Genomic DNA, 20,991 nt, shown 5'->3' with positions numbered 1-20,991 from the left:
AGTCAGTTAAATGCGATTTATTTTGAAAGTTCAGGAAAGTCTGTACCGGAGTTTAATGTTGAAATCCATGGCTGTGGGTCCCAACACATGCAAACTCCGTGCTGAAAGGACTTGGCTAGGAGTCAAACCCAGGGTCTCCTTGCTGTAAGGTAACAGTGCTAAGAACTTTTGGAACTTTTTATTTTATATTATAAATGTGACAATAAAATGGCAATAAAAGGACACACACTGGCCACTATGCATTGTGTGTGACAAGAAGAATTTGTGCTACCACAGCTAGTTTCATTTGTTTTTTATGCTAATTTCTATTAAAACTATTTCAAGCACTCAATTGACTAGTAAACAGAACAGAAACGCATCAAGGGAATGATGAGAATGCTTTTGTACTACCAGATAAAACTAAGTGAAAAATCAAACAATTTTGACTGTTTTGTTTGGTCTGCTGATTTGAGTTTCTGTTGTACACAACCCAGAACAACCCATTGTGCTCTTGATAAAAATATTGAAAATAAAAAAATATATATTCTCAAAACAGTAAAAAGACAGATCTTACTGAACTTTTTCCTTTAGGTTAGATGTCTGATTTAGCACTTCTTCAGGGTTAAAACCTTCACAGCCATCCTGTCATCAAAGCTCACATCACTTCAACAGACTGTAGCAGTGCAGCAGAGCATGCTGACAGTGGTTCCATCAAATACATAACCTTCCCAGGGTGTACACATATGTGGACGTCAGGGTCGGTGGCTCGGGAAGAGGCTCTGACAGATTGGTGGGACTTTCTCAGCTGTGCCTAGTCGTGATCTGGGAGGTCTCCCACTCACTTGGAGGGAGCATGGCAATCTTAGGTGGCTCAGGGGGAAAGAATACAGCAAGGACATTCTCAGATGTCCCATTGGGTTGATTAATGGCCTAATTGCTAGCTGTACACACCACCAGCAGATACAAGTCAGAGGAAGGTTAGAGTAGCGAATTCCTTGGGTTTTCTTGTTTTTGTTGTGTTTGAGCTCCTACCTTTCACCTTCTTGAGATTTTGTTTTGTTTCGCCTCAGGCAGTGTTGCACACATCTAAATCTGTACAGAGCTGAAAGCTGAGCAGCTCCACTGGAATAAGCTCAAAAACATCAGAGAATTAAAAGCATTTTCTTCTTTATGTTTCTTACTGCAAATGAGTCCAAAATGATTTAGGAGGACTTGATTATAAGTTTACATACACTCATAATGGCAATTGACGTCATTTTCATTTTGGACTTTTAATAAGTGTTCTTTTTTCAGGATACATAAGATAATAAATCCATGGAGGGTCATAATAATACATACAGACTCAAATAGATACATATATATGTATTTTTATTTGTTTAAATGTCACTTAGCAACCCCTTTTTAGCCACAAGCTTCTGGCATAATTCCGTTTTATAATTTGAATACCCTTCTTGACATACTGTGTAGAATTAATTCAGTTTAGTTGACCCAGCAAAAACCATAGCCAGTAAATTATCAGTAATCATTAAGTTCAGAGCTCACCTTAACTCTTTCAAAATCTTTTTTGATGTATTAGTGGAATCACTGTCTTTTGAAACCGCCAGTTTCAGTCATCCAGCTACTGATTCAAGATGACGTTGAGGAATAAGAAGGTAGTCCTCTTTCATCATTCCATCTACTGGCAGCAGTACAACCCCACAGCATGATGCTGCCATGAACTTGCTTAAAAGTTGCTTCAGTCAGTTTTCCCTAGCTTGAAAGCCTCACCTTGACTCTTCCATATACACTTCAATTGTGTCTAAATAAGTAAATCTTTGGTTTGTCTGTTCTTAAACTTTTATCCAGAAAACATTTGATTTGTTCATGTGGGCAGCAGCAAATTTAGTCAAGTTTGAAGGTGTCTAGTCAGGACCCTCTCAGTCAAACTTGAGTCACTGTGGACAGTGAGACTAATGTATCAGCAGTTTTGAGTATGGCACTGTAATCTAGCAACCTTCTGATTACATCCCCACTTTGTTGACCCCTTATGGCTCTTGGTGCACAGGTCATGCTACTGTACACTTGAAGCCATGATGTGGCTGAATATAAAAAGTGTGACTTATATGCTACATTACAAACCTTTTGTTAGTTAGAAAAAAAATAAAGCCAAAGTATATTGCTCAGCACTGCTTGATATAGCCTAGATTACTTGAAATTGACCTGGGCCATGGACCCTCTTGTCCTTAGGCAGTTCAAGCATTGACGTCCCTGCAAAATATTTGACTCCATTTGGGAAAACCTAGGGGTTCCATTTGCATTAAAAAATTATGTCAAAGTTGTGTAAAAGTGATCGTTATGTCTGTACGTTAAAAGTTTTTATAAAACATTTACAAATATTGTTCAGGCAATAATGTTATATATTGAATATATGACATATTGAATGGAAATGAAAGTCATGGGTTTATGCTAAAGTTGTGTACTGCATTTCTAAATGTTTTAGGTCAGCTGTTTGTTGAGAAGAATACCATCCATCTTTCCATTGTCTACACCCGCTTATCCTTGCAGTCAGTGGGCAGAAGGAGGATACACCCTGGACAGGTTGCCACTCCACCACAGGGTAACACCATCCATCTTTCCATTGTCTACACCCGCTTATCCTTGCAGTCAGTGGGCAGAAGGAGGATACACCCTGGACAGGTTGCCACTCCACCACAGGGTAACACAGAGATACACAGGATAGACACAGAAGAACACAACGTAAGAAATATAAAACACACTGCCAAAGGCACTTACAGATAAACAGACCATGGTGAAGGTAGGGCCTCACTTTCTTTTCAACCATGTCATCATTCTGTATTATGAAGTACAGTATGTTGCAACAAGAGCATACTACTTTTCTTTTTGCACATACATGGCATTATATATGAGAAAGTCAGTGAAAAGGCAGGCTGATTTGATTCTTGGTTCTCCAGGCCTTTCTGTGTTGAATTTGGAGTGGTGGTTCTTTGTAGACTTGGGGTCATTGTTATTCATTTTTCTGGAAATCAACATTGTGTCCTTATGTAAAGGTGGCTCCAAGTCAGGTCACCCCTTCACCACATAGTAATGCTTCATTGGAGAAATGAAGGCGCTGTCTCAGTCCATCGTGGCATAGAAAGAACTTGTCATAGTGTTACGTATGGCTCTGACCCACATGCAGAATCACGCTCAAGGGAAACGGGTACAAGTTTAAAAGGTTTATTTAAGGAGAATGGATTGGTAAGGTGTGCAGGAACAACTGTAAGGAAAAATTACAGGTAAGTGGCACAGTAAACGAAACCGGAACTTAAATGTGAAATGTCTCTTACTAGGAGGGAGTAGGCAATCCGCCAGGAGGAGAAGGACTCGGACTGGAGAAGTGAATATGGAGACAATGGTAAGTCCAATGATTTCTTAGTTACTTGGGTTAGAGCTTGGAGTGCAGGCAAGGCGTCAGCGGAGAAGTGGAGCGTGGACAGGTTAGGTTGAATAGTCTCTGGAGAATCTGGGTCCGGAAGCAGCTAGATGGGGAATTTCCAGAGTTCGACATCGGGTAGGTGTGTGTGGAAGATCCTTCCTGGGGAGATCCTAGGAGCGAGGCTAGTGCGAAACGAAGCCACCGGGGTCAGCCTGGGTAACCTCCAGGTAGTCGCCGGTATAATTCTTGGAAGGTCCTTGAAAACGTAGTTAGTGTTTGAACGAAGACACCATGGCCAGCCTGGGTAACCTCCAGGTAGTCGCCGGTTCAGTTCACACAGAGGCTAATACTCGAGTGATGAGATGCTGGCTGCTTCCTGCTTAAGTACTCCAGGACTCAATCACCGAGATGTAAAACACCTGTCTCCACCACTGCTGAGCACTAGCACCTACTAGGAGTCGAAAAACACAGACAAAAACATACAACAGAAACTCCAGGCCCGACAGAACTGAGCTGAACTGAACTGGAAAGAAAAGAAACACTCTCAATATACCAGTCCATTGATTTTTCTTATGCCACTTATGGTCATGAGATTTGTAAAAATATATTTTGGAAAGACAAGCAACTTTAATCAGTATACCAGAAAAAAGAACAGACAGACATACGATTGTAAAGTGCAAATTTTACAGTGAACTTTAGATGCTTATTTATTTTAATAATGAATTTTGGATCATTGTCCTCTTGCATTACCCAGTTTGGTATGCAAAACTTGCCTGTGTCAAAAGACACCAGGCTTAATGTTTGACAATTGGTATAGGATGCATTTCTAAAAATATGGTGCTTTCAATATTGAACTGACATATATTAATGTGAAAAATGTTGTGCACCTATTAAATTTTCAGTTCTTTCAAATGAAACGTTCACATTTTAAAGTCTAATCTTTTTCATTTCTGGAAAGAAAGTGATTTACCTCCAAATACAAACCAAATAATTTACTTTGTTTTACTTATTAACCAAAATATTTCAATAAAGAGTTTTACAACACGTTACCCCATGATAGCCAGTTTTACCCCGCTTGCTTAAATATGACATGATGACATTTTAGGTTTTTTGGTGAATTCTTCTAGCATCTTGCAGTCTGCTTTGAAGGTGCACTCGCTTGTTCTTGTAACTCCCTTACCAGACTCAAAAGCTGCTTTAGTCTTCTTCTGGAGGCCTCAGACAGCTCTTTGGATCACTTCAATAGTCAGGAGCACACCAAACTAATCGCTGTAGTGTGTTGTATTTTTCCACATTACCATAATTTAAAGAAAATAGACTTCAAACCAGTCTTTTCAATTTGCACTTCCATAATCTGAGGTATTGCGTTAACCTTTTTTTCATTTCTGTTGGTCCAGTCAGGTTGGAATAACCAAATTCATACATATAGTATGTCCACTCGTGGTGGATAATTTTTTTATTTTCAATGCCTGGTGAGCCTTCATATGTGAATCCCAAGTCAGTAAATAAGAGATTGCTCCAAAAAGGAACATTTAAAAAGAATACAGAAACCTAATCCTGGTATAATACTTCAAAAGAATCAGGTGCAATCTCTGCAAGTTGTTTCTTTTTGCTAATCTTTTTAACTAATACTGTCTGCTTATGAAACAAGTAGCCCCACCAAATACCCCAGAGTAAGTTGTCTGGTGCCATCTCAGACCTCCGAGTGGGCGGCGTGGCTCCCTCCTCCCCCTCATCTTCCCCTTACGGATGTGAGTTGAGAGTGCTATAAGGCCTTTGCTCCCCTCGCCAAGCAAGGCAGGGAAGCAGGCCTTCATACTCCTCCACACTAGTCTGAAATGCAGCCAAGTTCAGGAAGGCAGACGTAACCCGTTCCTTTGCAGTGCTTACAAGTAGCTCAGAGGCAGCTTTCGGCACCACGACATTAAAGAAAATTAAGGTGCTGTTGTGCGCAACATATGTGGAAAATATTATCTGCTTTGCTGCAATAACCTCCAGTTTACTAGGTTGTAAATAGATTTGTTGCCAAAATCTTTGCAGGGTCTCTTTTTTAGCTTTTCCATGCGATAATCCTGTTGCAAGACTTGCCAGTTTTTTAATTCAGATCAAATCTTGCAATGTTTCAATTAAGAGGGAATTTAATTTTTAAACCATCAGTAATTCATAAGTTGTTAACTTTTTGTTTCTTTTAATTGCATCTTACCACTGATTCTTCTCTTTAAAAGAAGGGCTTCTGCTCATTTCCAATACCACGTTTAAAAAATGAGATTCTCATAAATTGTTTTCATTGATTCTGTCACTGCAACATTGTAACACAGCCCTATTGTCAAGGCTTTGAAGCAATGGGACCCCAGAATGCAGACGAGCAGGCAGCGTGATGGTAAGTGAAAAAAGGATTTAATGACAAAAAACAAAAATTCACTCACAGCAGGAGGCAAGAACAAAACAACAAACGGGCAGGCGAGACAGGCATGGCATGATCAGAAAACAAGAAATGAACATGATCTGAGAATGTTTCCGCGAGGAATAAACAGGACAGGTATGTACATATGGAGTGTGACCAGGTGAAACAAGAAGACAGATTAACTAGGTGCAGGTGAACCGAATAACGTTAATTGACAGAAGAACAAAACGTGGCTGGAACAAAACAGAGACTCTTGAACACAAACTAACAGAAACTAGAAAAACATGAAACAAAAGCATAACCAGATCCGAAAACCAAACTTGACAAAACATGAACAAGATGACAAAACTAAAGCATGACCAGAAAAACAAACATGATTCAACAATCTAACAAGAATAATAATAATAATAATCAGAAGAACGATTCAAAACCTTAACTGTGAAAAACATAAAGAAAAAACCCAAAACTAAAAAACCAAACAAACCCAAATCATAACACCTACTTCATAATTGGAATGCTACATCGGGCACAAAAGCCTTAATTTCTCCAATAAAGCCCAGAGATGTGCCAGGAAGTGGAAATTTATGTCCAATTTGTGGTGTGGTGAAATGAGTAACAAAAAGCTGTGTAATTATGACGTGTTATGTGTGCTTATTGGGAAATATACTGTAAAAATACATCTAAAATGGATAAAGAATTCACTTGAAAAACATATTCATTAGTTTTTTGTAACCTCTTCATGGACGCAAATTTATTTTCAACCCTACTGAGTAGCTTTATTATAATATCACTGTCACAAAGTTTAAAAACCTATTTTCATGTACATAACCCCAGGCACAATGTATTCTGCAAGTGTTATAAATGCTTTCCTCAGTTCATTTTAAGATTTACTCTAATCGAACAAGATTCATAACCTGCCTCAGGAAAGTGATTTTTGGGAACATAATACTGTGTAACAAATGCATCATCCTGTCATTAGAGAGTGTTTATGATTTCAGCTTTTAATGATAGACCCGTCCTTTTCATAGGTTGTCAGACATCCTCAGTTCAAATCTTGCACATTTGCTATGATGCAGGCCCAAATTGACCGCATCATCTACCGACTTGTTTGTCCAGTAATCAAACTGCAGGGGGTCTCAATTTGGGACTACACTTCCTGGGAACTACATTTTCTTGGGACCTGAGATGGTCCTCAAACAGAAACACTGTTCAGAAGAAGGCCCAGCAGAGACTTGACTTCCTTTGGCTAATTTTCCACTGCTTGTGGGGTCAGGGTAGTACTGGGTGTCAAAGGAGGACAGCATTTCAGTGGTGTTCCAAGTAGGTGTGCAGTCAGCTCTTCTTCGAAATGCTGCTGGGCTGGTGTAAAAAGTTGTCCACGTGTATGATGTAGCCAGTCCACAAATGCTCCTTCTTCACAAGCTCCACAACTACATCAAATAAAAGCCCATTCCTTGAGATGGGAATGGTGCCTTTTCCCATGTAGCGGTTGTAATCCCTATTGTATTCACTCACGTCGGCCAACTGCTTCTGCTCTGATTTCATTGGCTTTACCTTCATATATTGTTTTATGAGTCTGGCCTTGGTGGCAACCATCCTCTCATCCACTGCCAGGTGTTGTTTGGGGTGGTAAAGGAACAGACAGCGGATGCGAACCATGTCCAGGAGCAATCTGACCCAATGGATGGGGTCATAATTTTCTGTACCTTTCTTCACATCATTCTGTGCAACTGCCTTTGGATCAATCATGTGTAGGTTACACAGAATGAGCCTGAAACATTTGCAGGGGCATCACAGTTGCAGGGTGAGGCTTGTGAAAATTGTCTCTTGGCACCAATAGTCCCTCAACTGTGGCAGGTGGATCAAATCCACCAGCAGCACACCAGTAAATGTCTTTAGCTCAACAGCTGAAATTTCCTCTTGGTTAGCCACAGTTTTTTGTTGGTGCATTCAACCAGTTATTGGAGAAGCTATGCGTCAACAAACTTGCAGAAGATCTCACCTCAGAAGGCCTCTGCCTCTCCTCCCTCTCACTTGTGGTGGGATGTAGTCACCATGGCTGGGACAACTGCAGGATGGCTGCTCATCACCAGAGAGGACATGGATACTGATGGAAACATTGGGAAAATTGTCAAGTCCTACACTCAAGCCCATGTGCTGTGTAACTTGAATTTCCCTTAACCGATAAATAAAGTTTTTTCAATAACAAGTGCTTTTGATTTGCCACGGAAAAAACAATTTCACAATGTCAGTGTCACTGGAGGACTCTATTAGTGGAGTAAGTACTAGAAGTAAAATGGATGACATGAAATTCTCTCCTTTTTAACATAGCTGCAAACACCCTGATTTTCACCATTGTAATATGAACAAACAGTATGTGTGTCTGACATCATGACACACACACTCTGACACATAAATATAATAATAAAATTAAGCTAAACACAGGAAACTTGTTGCAAACAACGTATGCTAAAAACATTATGCCACTGACATACCTCAGTTCAGAAGAAGCCTCCTCTATGAACTGTAGCAGCTGTTTTACTGTTCTTGAGGGAGTTCGTAATGTGTGTAATAAAACACAGGCACACACAAATACAACGATGTAACGCCAAAAAAACACCACTATTCCACTCGGCTTTTCCTCTCTTCCTTCTCTCTCCTTTTCACACTCATCTTTCTCAGGGTTGCTGTTCCACATTATCGTAATACACACCATACTTAAAATATAGACAGGAAGCACAGGTTCTCAGCTCTCTGTCAGTGTTTGAATTTGTTGGATTGAAAAAGAACTTTGATACATTACGGTAATACTACTCTGCACATAGAAAGCTTATGCCCCTTTTCCACTGGCTCGATTTGGCCCAGCTCCACTCCACTCTGCTCGCAAAGTTTCCATTACTGATTTTTTCCGTACCAGTACCTACTTTTTTGTTCCCTTCTCCTTAGCGACCAGGACTGAGTAGGGACTACATGTGACGTGAACACACTGCTGTTCACTGATTGGCCATGGGACCAGGAGAAATGAGAAGGTTTGCGCTGAGGTAGTGCAGGGAAAAGTTAATGAAGCTCAAGAGCGACTACAATAATATAGGTTGTGATGTTGAAATGTTGGTCAACCATAACTTAAGGGCCCAAAGTGTCCCAGTAAGTATCTCCCACACCATTACACCAGCAGCAGCAGTGGATACAAGGCAGGATGGATCTATGCTTTCATGTTGTTAAAGCCAAATTCTGACCCTGTTGCAGCTGAAATCAAGGCACATTTGGCCAGGTAAAATTTGTTTTCTGTAATTGTCCAATTTTGGTGAGCCTATGTGCCTATACTGCATTTTAAGTCATTTAAAATCAATTTCTTTCTCATTCTGATGCTCGGTCTCAACCTTAGCAAACCACCTTCACCCCATTTAGATCTCTACATGCATTGAGCTGCTGCCATGTGATAGGCTGATTCAGTTTGTGTTAACAAGCAATTTGACCTAATAAAATGGCCAATTAGTGTGTTATACAGTAAGATATCAAGTTTTACACCACTGTATCATTGGTTGATACCACGTATTATACCAATGATGAGCAGAATTCATTAAGGTCTTATTCTACTATAAATTGTAGAACGAGACCTTATTAGTTCATACTTAAATAAGATATTTTTGTTCCAGGTATTACAGATTCTCCACCTGCCACTAAAAACCAATGAAAATTTAAATACTCTATTTTATATATAATATTCAACACATCGCATATGCATTCATTGCCAAACATAAAGTATGGGGATCCTGCTTCCTTTTATTTGCTAAGAAATATACCTATAGCTATTATAGTCATTAGATTAGGAGAGGAGAAACGTTGGGAATTCTTTAAATCTTTATTGAAACTGTCACCTTGGTTATTTTTGTATTGGGAAGAAGATGATAAAATGTGCTTGTTTAGAATATGAAAAAAGACGAGCAAAAGAAAAACATCAGCCTAGAAGATTAATATCTTCTGAGACCCTTCCAAGGATCTAGGTAATTCCTGCTGGAGGGTTTCTGAACACGAAGAGATGACAGACCGAGTTAGAATTAAAATTGCCAGAAGACTCTGCAATTATTGCAAATCACTGGATGGTCACAGCTCATATTGATCCTGAAGGGGGAACAATGGGCTGTAGGAATGAAAGCTGTAATTTGTGATATACAGTGTCTTGCAAAAGTGTTCACACCTCTTGAACTTGCAGCCACAAACTTCAGTGTATTTAATTGGGATTTTATATGACAGACACAAAGGAATATAGAGGAATATAAAGGAATATATTTTTAGAGGAAGGCTGAGGATATATGGTTTAAGTTTTTGTATGAATAGATCTAACGCTGCATCTTGAACACGCCATTCCCATGGTAAAACATGGTGGTGGCGGCACTATACTGTGGGGTTCCTTCTGCTGGGACAGGAAAGTTCAGAGTTGATAAGAACATAAGCAATCCTAAATGACAATTACCTTAAACATACAGTCAAAATCCAGACCTCAGATTAATAATCTGTGGCAAGACTTGAAAATTAATCAATCCAAGTCAGGTTTGGCTACATACAGATGTGTGTTTAAAAAGAGAAACCTTGTAAATCTTGTATTCCTCATACAGGCAAAGGCATTTGGAACAGTAGACATTATATCCCAAGCTGTAACAGGTAGTTCAGAAGACCCGAAATTTCAGTCGGAAACAACTGATAAGATTCAAAAGATTTATTGATCTTTCCGGAAGGCGTTCGGCAGGAAACCACCAGCGGTAGGCACATGAACATCTGGAGACAGAGAGACTGGTTAGTGGCTGAGCGAAGAACTAAGAATATAGCAAAACTCAGAATCCGTGAGAGGATCAGGAAACTGATTTTCGGCTCCTCAGTGTGATTGTTAGGAGGCAGCAGGGCTACGTCACACTGGCTGTCAGGTTTGCAAACCCAGTGACTGAGCAGAAGGTCGTGGTCAGGGGACGGAAACTGGGTCAGAGCCGGGAGGACAGAATCACGCAACAGGATCCAAGGGAGAGGCTTGAATCGTGGGTCGGGGCACAGAAGCGAGGTCAAAGGTTAGGCAGAGAGGGTTGGTCAGGAGGCAGAAGCAAAGTCGTCTGTCCAGAAAGCAGAAGCCAATGAAGTATCCGACCTGGGCAAGGCAGAGCAGGGAAATCCGTGAAGCAAAACAAGATCAGATCAGGCAGACAGGCAAGGAAGGACCGCTGGATACTACTCACACAAACGCTTTTGAAAATCTGGCAATGTTTGTCTGACAGAAAGCTGCTTAAAAAGGCAGGAGCACAGGTGAGGTGATTAGGGATCTGGAAGGGCAGGAGCAGGTGGAAGCAATCCTCCTGACTGCTGCAGCATAGAACAAGCAGACAGAGATGGTACATATAAACATTGCTGAAACATGACACAAGCAGTACATGAAGACAAATTTATCTAACTAATCACTCAACAAAAAGTGTGGGAAATTGTATATTAGGATGCTCAGAAAATGGCATGATCTACATTTTCTGTCCTAACTCAACATTTTCTGTATAATATGAATATCCTGGAAGATTTAGCTTTCTGTGAATCGTTGGACTAATATTTATGAGGACAGCCATTGTGTTTTGCATGGTGCCAACCTACTTCTGGCACTTGTGAAAAGGTATTCTTACTATGTAGATGGTTGGTCTACATGTTTGATTCCAATCCACAGGTTTTCTGCTGGATTAAGGTCCAGAGATGAGGTTGGCCACTCCATAACGTTAATCTGAAATCAACATAGTGGTCTTTGGTTCAAGCGGTGTTTGAAATTAAAACACCCAAGTGAGAGCATTTCATCTTTTGCATAGGAAGATAAAAATGCCCTGCTCTATTGAATGAGAACCATGCCTGTAGCACAATTCTTGGGCCACCATGCCGCCCAGTGTACTGCCGGTTAATTTCAGTGTCTCCTGCTCCATACCAAATCATCAGAATTTTGCCATTTCTCTTTAAGCTAATCACTGTTTTCTTTGGTAAATTGTAACCTCTTCAACCCATGTTGTTTTTTCCAAAAAAGCTTGCCAATTGCTTGAGTTCACACTGGTATCTTTTCGTTGTTACAGTACTCTCAGTTAACTGTAGAACTTCCTTGATTACTCTGGAGTTTATCATTGGCTGAGACTTTGTCCTCTTAGGTATTCTTCCATCCATTAAAATTGTTCTTTTCTGTTTACGTCTGACTCTCCACTCAACAGCCTAATATTTGCTGCACTTCTTTATACATTGTATAGCCAAAAGTATTCATTTACACATGCAAATCCCCAAATTGAAGTGTTCCAATCATTTTCATGGCCACAGGTATATAACATCAAGCATCAAGGTATGAAGACTGCATCTACAAACATTTGTCATAGAATGGATCGCTCTGAGAAACCTAGCCACGTAAAATCACAGAAGGTCAGCACAGGTGCATAGTGCACTAGGTCGCCACCTATCTGCAGAGTCAATAGCCACACACCTCCAAACTTCATGTTGCCCTCAGATTAACTTTAGAAAAGTGCTTAGACAGCTGCATGAAATGGGTTTCAATCACCAACCAGCGGCATCTAAGCCTCACATTACCAAGTGCAATGCAAAGGTGTGGATTTAGTGGTGTAATACACTCCACCTCCGGTATCTAGAGCAGGGATGTCCGAAGTGCGGCCCTTGGAATGATTTTGTGCGACCCCCGACTGCAGTTCAAAAACGTTACACCTGATGGCCAACTTGCACAAGTGGTTGATGCTGATGGACACTTTCTAAAAAACATTTTAAGGCCAGATTTTCACTGACATTTTAAATTTTCTTAAAATGGAAAATTTAACACAGTAAATGTTTGGTTTTTATTTTATATAACAAGTAGGACCACAAACATCCAGCAAATTAATCATTATTAATAAAAAAATTATCTTGACCATTTGGTCGTTACTGACAACATATTTGGGTTTCATTTCAATTTTATTGTAAATAGAACTATAATCATCAAGCAAACTTTTCATAGCAATTAAGACCACAAGCATATAGCGAAATTCTTATTATTGTTTTAAAATTCTAATTGTGGCCCCCGGATCCTTTTGACTTTACGATTTTGGCCCGCATGGCAAAACGTTTGGAAACCACTGCTCTAGAGCAATGGAGACAAATTCCCTTAATTGATCAATCTAGCCTCTTTGTCAAGCAATCAAATGGATGAGTCTAGTTTCTGCAGTTGTTTGGAGAGTGGCACTTGTCGGACTACACTGACTCAAGTAAAAAGTGTGGTGGAAGGGAGAATATGGTGCAGGGCTATTTTTCAAGAGTTGGACTCAGCCCCTTAGTCTTAGTGAAAGGAGCTCTTAATATACCAAATCATTTTGGAGAATTTCAGGATTCCAACTGTGTGGAAGGGATATATAAAACTGATAGATCACATTTGGGAAAAATTAGATTAGAAACTGAATGACAAGCCTATACTACCTGAATAACATCATTAATCCAGTCATTAATTAATCTAAATTTCATCTTCATGAGTGACAACAGCTCATCAAGGTAGCATTATTGGGATACGTCTAAGGGAGCGGCCAGCAATTTCTCCAGACATGAATGCCATAAAAACCTATGGGATCAGCTGAGTTGCTAGTGTAGAGGCTTATACGTCTATACCCCAGAGCCTCAATGATCTGAGGGGCGCCCTTCAAGAAGAGTGGGATGCCATGCCTCAACAGACAATAAGTTGACTTGTGAACAGCGTGAGACGTTGTTGTCAAGCTGGAATTGATGCTCAAGGACACATGACATGTTTTTGAGATGAGGAAATCACCATTGCATGCTTCTACTTAAATTCCCTATTTTCATGATACAGTATCACTGTAGTGTGATATTTTTCCCCCGAAAGCCAATTATCGCTAACTTTTTGAGAATAGTGTTTGTGTGAAAAGGCAGATGAGCGGTTGTAAGAAGGCAAAATGACGCAAAAGGTTTGAGCTCTTTCACAAGACAATGGACGTTTACATATTTCCAAACTGTTTTACATGAAGCTGCACATCTGCATCACCTTTATTTGGCATTTATTGTTCTTTTGAGTTTAATCAAAAAGAAAAGGAGAGCACAGCAGCATGACAGATGGCTTATCAAAGCCACCCTGTCCCTTGAGCCCGCTCAGTGACCAGTGCCATGCTGGCGAGCAGAATTCATTAGCAGGATCAGGCTGGCATAAGGAGCTCTGCATTCACCGGTCTAGCTCAGACTCAACAATGACTCCTTCTGCGGGAAGCCCCGACTGGCGAACGAGCCATTGAGTCAAGAAATGAAGCCACATTGAGTTAAACCTGCAGCATGTGCACAGTCTTTGCACCAAGACAAATCTATCAGAGAAGCCCCCTGCTCTGTCATAGCATCCGGAATGTGGGGACGATAAAATGGCTTGAGGCAACCAATTCACAGCAGAATTACCTTTCACCGGCATGCTCTAACCTTCTTGACGGGCCGCTTCCCAGCTTTTTATGTTCAGCCTTTTTTTATATACAAATCACATTACAGTCTATTGGCCTTGTAGGGCAATATCCTATTCAAGACTCTGAATTGGACTGAAATAGAAAACAGGCATCATCCTGCTAAGGTCATGGTGGTTCTTATGTCCTTTTGATAGCTTTCTGAAAGAACGTGTAACTAAAAGTCTAAGTTAATAAATGTTTTGTTCTGGGAGAAATTTCCAGCTGCGGTCTGGACAGATCATATTCTTATAGAGGTAATATTTTTTCGCCTCCTTTGTTTCTGCAGCGAAGACTTGCTGACTCCCTTTGCCATCCGGCAGGAATCAAACACCTTTTCCTCCTCTCTGCATATGGTATTTCTTATCTGCGAGCCTAGATTGTCACCTGACGATAACAGTTGGTCAGTTTCTATTTCTGTCCGGTCGAGTCTGTTTATCTGAGCATCTACAACTCAGGAGAGGCTGCGGCTGTGTTTCTTATTACAAATTCTCCCTGAAGAAGTCCTCACTATGTTCACTGGAAGCTTGGGCTCATGAGAGAGTCAGACTCTGTCCCTCTCTCTCTTGCAAACAACATGACTCCTTCTTTGCCAAACCTGAGTGGAATTGCTAAAAAGACTAGACGTACACACAAATCTTTCCTGATATGTCATAGTTTCAAGTATTTATCATCATCGTCATGGTCTTTCTAAAATAAAAGTATAAATCTATAGTATATCTACCCAAATCTTGCAAATATATAAAGCAAAATGAGTCAAAAACTTCTGCTGCCATATAGAATATTTCTTTTCAAATTATTTTCTTCCCAATCAAATTTAGATTAAATAAAAATTTCCCTCCATGCATCTGTTGGAATTATACTGAAATGTCTTTTCATATGCTTTATTTTCAGTCTGAAAGAGCAAATTAGAAGCTCAGGTACAACAGCACCACTATCTGGTCATTTTAAGGAAGTGCAGTTCGTCTTTCACCCTCAAGGCATTAAAGTTCAAACTGTTATCTTATTTGGCTTGAAGAATTTTTTTATGTAAATGTTGTGAATATTTGTGTAATTTGTAATAACTAAATAAACCAGAACATATATTTTTTTGTGAGTGGGAAACGTAAAGAAAGGTCTGTCCACCTTCTAAAATTTTCTCTAATAAGCTGGCCATGGTCATTGCATGTGCAGAGCCATCATTACAAAATGCCAGGTGATGCAAATTTCAAAGCTTTTATAGATCAAACCTCGTCATGCCAATCGAAGCAGCTCCCTGGAACTCTGAATCTGAATAATTAATGCTTTCAAAGCTGGAGAAGGTTACCAGATGGTACTCCCAAGTTTTTAAATACATAGTTGTGAGAAAGCAAACCACACGCCATTACACCCTAGTTCCCTGATCCAAATATTGCTGATTCATGCCTGGCTTTTTCAACAGGGTTTCTACACAGTCTCGAAAAGGATGGAATTTAGAATATCTTTATGTATGTTTTTTTTTTTTTTGTTCTGGATTACAATGAAAAAGAATTAGGTATGAAAGTCAGTGTTAAGTATGTAAAATGATCTGTATTTGCAAACTTTATCTGCTGTTCTATTGACAGCCTAATATTTAGATTGCTTAAAATACGTTGCTCCAATCAGTGTTTTTTAAATAAAAGATGCACGTAGAAGTTTGTATCCATCCATGCATCCAAGTTATGCTTTTTATACTTGAACAGTGATTCAAAAATTGACTGAAAACTCTGGAAATTAGAGTCAGGCCTCACAGTCTACAGCAGATAACCATTATCAGAATCATATATTTAGGAAAAACTAAAATCTAGAAAATATCTAACAAAGTGCCTAAGATACAATATTCATCAGTTCATAATCTACTTTCTGCCATGTTTTCAGCTAATAACTCTTAGGAATGCAGGTTGTTGTTCCTAAAACCTTTTCTGTTTTCTAATGGTGTTATCTTTGGTATTTTTCATAGATTCAAGTAAAGAAATTGTGTCTGCCTATGTATGCATTAACATTTCAACTGTTGTGTATAACAAAAAAAAACTCCTTTGAAAATGGTCAGTTATAAAGACTGGGTAGGAAATGGAGCAGCCAAAGCCCAAAGAAAGCACATGGAAGACCATCAGAAATCCAGTAAATCTTATGGACAGCACCAATTTAAAAGAGTAGTAAAATTTGGCCCACTGGAAGGAAAATATAAAGAAATGATGGCTGACCCAAGACCTTTAAGCCAAGAAGCTTCTTGACACCTCCACCATGTTGCTGAGCTAATCTGACACTTGTTGGACTCGTCTATTCCTCAAACAAGTTATTTTCACCAAACATGTCTTTGTTAGAGTCCCTGCCTGCTTTATAGTTCACCCTAAAATCCAAAGCAAACATCATGTCCGACTTCCTCATCTCTCCCCTCCCCTAACACACAAACACACACCAGTGTAGAGACACATCTACGCACTCCTGTCTCTCCTGTCTGTCACCGCTCACCGCCAGGGTTGCCACAGACATGCACTGACATCACAATTAAACTGAGAACGCCCCAGCTCTGCACGGTCATCCATCACATCCAACACCCCCCCTACACACACCAAATTAGACAAAAAGGAGTGGGCAGGAGAATTTTCCTGCATGCTAAGAACTCCACAAAGAGTTGATTGAGGCTACTTGTTTCGATGGGATTTTCCAACAAATGTATTCTTCTTTTAAAGACAAAAAGTGTACCAGGATATCTTTTGTTATAGAAATGGTGATGATCTCACAATTTTTGTCCAACAACTATCCATACATAATTAGAGCCACGTTGCAACACAAAAGCAAAAAGAGTTCCCTAAATATCAACACAAATACCCCCTTTAGGGGCTCCCAGCAGCCCCACAATTCTGATCTCATCAAGCGTGCACGTCTGCCTCCATTAGTCTCCGGCATTGTGCTTGAAAATTGCTCTAACTTGTCGAGTGATTACCTCAAATGAACAATTAGGCTTGCTGGCTGGCACAATAACTCGCTTCACGTCATCGAATTGACTTGCCCGGCTTAAACTGCCCTGCTGCCACCGTCAAGGTGCTCCAAATAAATGATCCGTTCTGGAAGGGGAAATGTCAGCTCATAGCCATCTCAATGAATTGATGAGCAGCATCTAGTTACATTCATTGTAATAGGATGATGGAAATAATGCTCTTAATAGAAGGAATAAGTTACCAGAGAAAGTTTGTTAATGGACCCTTGAGGAAATTAGTCTTTGGCGGATGCTAGAGGTTGACTGATACAGGTTTTTCTCATGCCAATACAGTTATTGAAAATCCTGGGTGGCCAAATGCCAATATCTTAAGTGGATGCTGTTAATTTTATTTAGCCTACCGGTATATATTTTTTGTCTTTCTTAATTTTTTGATGTGAGATAAGGACATAATTTTTATTTATTTTTTTTTTCAAGTGAAACCTGCGTAGGTGTGAGCTAAATAAGGCACTAACTTCTTTTTCCTGCTGTAATTCTATTAATCTAATGATGGAGACATTTAAAGTAGCTACAGATTATTGTTTCTTCAAAATCATAAATTTTTCCTTTAGACACAGTCTTTAATCTTGTGTTGAAAGATGCTGAGACATCGCTAGCTTACTTTCCGCCTTGGTCTTTGTGGACACCTGCACACATTGAAATGACTCTGGAGGAAAATTCATAGACCCTCTACCTCAGTGTCACACAAGGTAAATACATAAAGGAGCAACAGGAAAATGCAGCATTGGATGTATCGTACTACAAACTTGGTCCTCACAATAAATATTAGACAGATGGCTTCCAGCACCAAAGCAGAAACATTCAACTACACATTTAATAATCTTTGTGGGTGACAGGATTAAACCAAAGAAAGCTTCTCCTTTCCCTTTCAAAGACCATCCCTATACCCTTTGGACCCTATCAATCACTCTGCCTCATCTAATGAGGGTTATTGATGGACAACTGGCATGGCGGCAAGGAACGTTTTTGGTCTCTCACAAGAAAAAGCGTATAGCTTTTTAGTAATTCTTTTAGGTCAAATTTGTAACTTTGACTACCATTAATATAAATATTAATGTGTGTATAAGCACTGGCGAGATGCTAGGGCCAAATATAGCACAAACAAAATGAGCTGTTGTGAATAACGTTGACTACTGTTTAGCAGAGCGGAGCTATTAGCTTTTAGTAGCTAACGGAGACACGCGTTAGGATGTTTTCAAAGACTGTTTAGAAATATAAGATTAGTTAGAGGAGATGAACAGTGATGGGAGTAACGGCTTTAAAATAAACGGCGTTACCTTTTTCAAGAAAGAGTAATCGTTTCAACGGCGTCACTGTTACCGACAATTAAATGGAGCATGTTATAAACTAAAGCTACTCATTGAAGCTTGTTATCTGTCATGGCTCACAGCCACAGGAGCTAAGCTTTTTGTCTTTGGTGAAGGGAGCAAATCAGAAGCAGCGTTCAGTTTACACAAAACACAATCGCACAAAGCAGCCCTGCTCATAAAAACTAGCAGATGTAAGCTGCAACAATTGCAGATCTGAAGGGAAAGATTGCGTTTTCAAAGTGGAAGTACAGAAACTACTTTATTCTCCTTGAGGTAAAAAGGCAATAATGTACATGTGAAGAAAATATTGAAAGTTTGATGTAAGTACGTTACTTGTCTATGTAATTCCACTTTATACAACTAGCTTGTAAAATCTTAGAAAAAAATCTAAATTTGTGGACATATTTAAACTTAAAAAAGGAATTCAATAGTTACTTTACCTGTTAACTAATTACTTTTATAACATAATATCTCAGTTACTTTTTGGGAGAAGTAACTAGTGACTATAATTAATTACTTTTAAAAGTAACATGCCCAACACTGGAGATGAAAGAAAAACAAAGATAAAATGGAGCAAACTCACATTAAGACTTTATTAGTGTTTAAACCACTCATTGAAATAAAGTTTGACTTTAACTTGTAGCACTAGGTTTAGTGGCCTTTAACATTAGCTTAGCAGGTAGCCTCCTAACACTCTACCTAGAGCAGACTCTACCTGCTAAGGAGACTGAGATCTCTTGGACTACAGGGGGAATTTTTTACTCTGTGGTGGCATCTGCCATCTTCTATGATGGAGTTTTTTGGAGCAGCAGCTGATCTACAGCTGAAAGGAAGTGGTTGGAAGGTGATGGGAAACAGAAAGACTCTATCAAATATAACATCACTGTTGGACAGTGTCTCCCACGCCATGTATGAAGCTGTTGCAGAACTGGAGAGCTCTTTTAGTGACAGACTGCTGCATCCTAGGTGCACAAACGAGCATGATTGCAGGTCCTTCCCCCAGCAGTATTTTTTCTTATGTTGTAAATTTTCTCCTAATGGGCAGTGTCGTATTCTTATTTTTTTACATTGTTTACCTTTGTGCGTATCGGCATGCTTCCATTTACTTTTCTCTTTGCTGCTGCAACACCGGAATTTCCTCACAGTGGGGCAATGAAGGATATTTCTATTCTATTCTACTACCAGTCCCTCAGCTCAGATTGGGCTCTGCAATGTAAAGGAAGTCATCAAAAGCTGCAAAAATTGGTTGCAGATATTTTTGTCAATGAGGCGTCACCATCCTTTAGAAATGTAATCTGAGTGCAGTGTGTGCAGTTCTGCTTCTGAGAATCCCCCTGAAAGAAATCCTGCGTAAATTCTGACCAGATTATCCAATCAGAGTGTGACCAGTCAGAAAGCTCTGAGGGCCTAATGGCTAAACAAGGCATAGAGTCTTAAATGGTGATGAATACACAATGTGCGCCTTACGGAGGATGAAAGGGATGGTGAGGTGGAGAGGAGATGTGACCAGACTTTTGAGGAAGGAGAGATTTACACTCTGTGTGGGAAATGGGAGTAAGGTGGAAGGTTTGAGGTTCACCACTAATGTTTCCTTAGCTGTGGGTAGATGTCATTAACTGGTGTGAAGATCTCTTAAAGATTTGAAATGTTCTGTTTTTCAGCATTAAGGTCTGCTAAGATCAAAACAAAGCATAGGTTCTTTGTTAACACTAACTGATACCTCAATCACTGCAAACTTGCTTTATTAGGTACGAACCCTAAACTTTGTTTTGGAGATTCCAAATACTCCAACTCAAATTTCTGGAGTTGTTCATCCATATCCAAATTTCTGTCCCCATAATTTTGATAAACCATGAAAAAATATTTGCTCCGTCATAGATTGTTTCTGTTTTTCCTTTTGTTGTCACACTTAAAAGTTTCAGATCATCAAATATAGGTTTAGTAATAGACAAAGATAATCATACCAAATACAAAATGCAGTTTTTAAATGATCATTTTAATTATAAAGGGAAAAAAGCTATTTAGTGTGGTAACTGCCAGACCTTTACCATCAAGAATCATTTTAAAAGAAGCTCTCAGACAACCTGAATTAGGCCGAAAGATCTCCTGGGTGGTGAACCTTCCCAGAATAGTGTTTTGCACAAAGGCCTGGCTTGTAGCAAACTGCAACGGGAACTCACTTCTTTGGTTTTCATTTTGCTGTTTGGTCACTAATGTTCTCTAACAGACCTCTGAGGCCTTTACACCTGGATTTATGCTCAGATTAAATAACACATTAATGGACTATTTACTAATTAGCTGCCTTCTAATGGCAGTTGGTGGATTTTATTTTATTTAGGAGTATTAGGAGCTGAGCATAAATGCATTTATAAATCTTTCCAGATTTTTGTTAGTGGGAAATTGTTGAATACCCT

At 39.5% G+C, this 20,991-nt stretch overlaps 1 long non-coding RNA gene across 1 annotated transcript; it reads right to left on the bottom strand.

Annotated features, from left to right (window-relative positions):
• Positions 1–10,508: 10,508 nt before the first annotated feature.
• Positions 10,509–18,677, bottom strand: LOC124861237. Its single transcript, XR_007036566.1, has 4 exons — positions 18,545–18,677; positions 11,453–11,547; positions 11,024–11,147; positions 10,509–10,935 (listed from the first exon to the last, which is right to left on the bottom strand). It is a non-coding gene; the product is annotated as an uncharacterized LOC124861237 (long non-coding RNA).
• Positions 18,678–20,991: the final 2,314 nt, after the last annotated feature.

This window comes from Girardinichthys multiradiatus, chromosome 24 (genome assembly GCF_021462225.1).
Source record: "Girardinichthys multiradiatus isolate DD_20200921_A chromosome 24, DD_fGirMul_XY1, whole genome shotgun sequence".
NCBI lineage: Eukaryota > Metazoa > Chordata > Actinopteri > Cyprinodontiformes > Goodeidae > Girardinichthys > Girardinichthys multiradiatus.
This window is presented reverse-complemented; position numbering and strand designations above follow the sequence as displayed.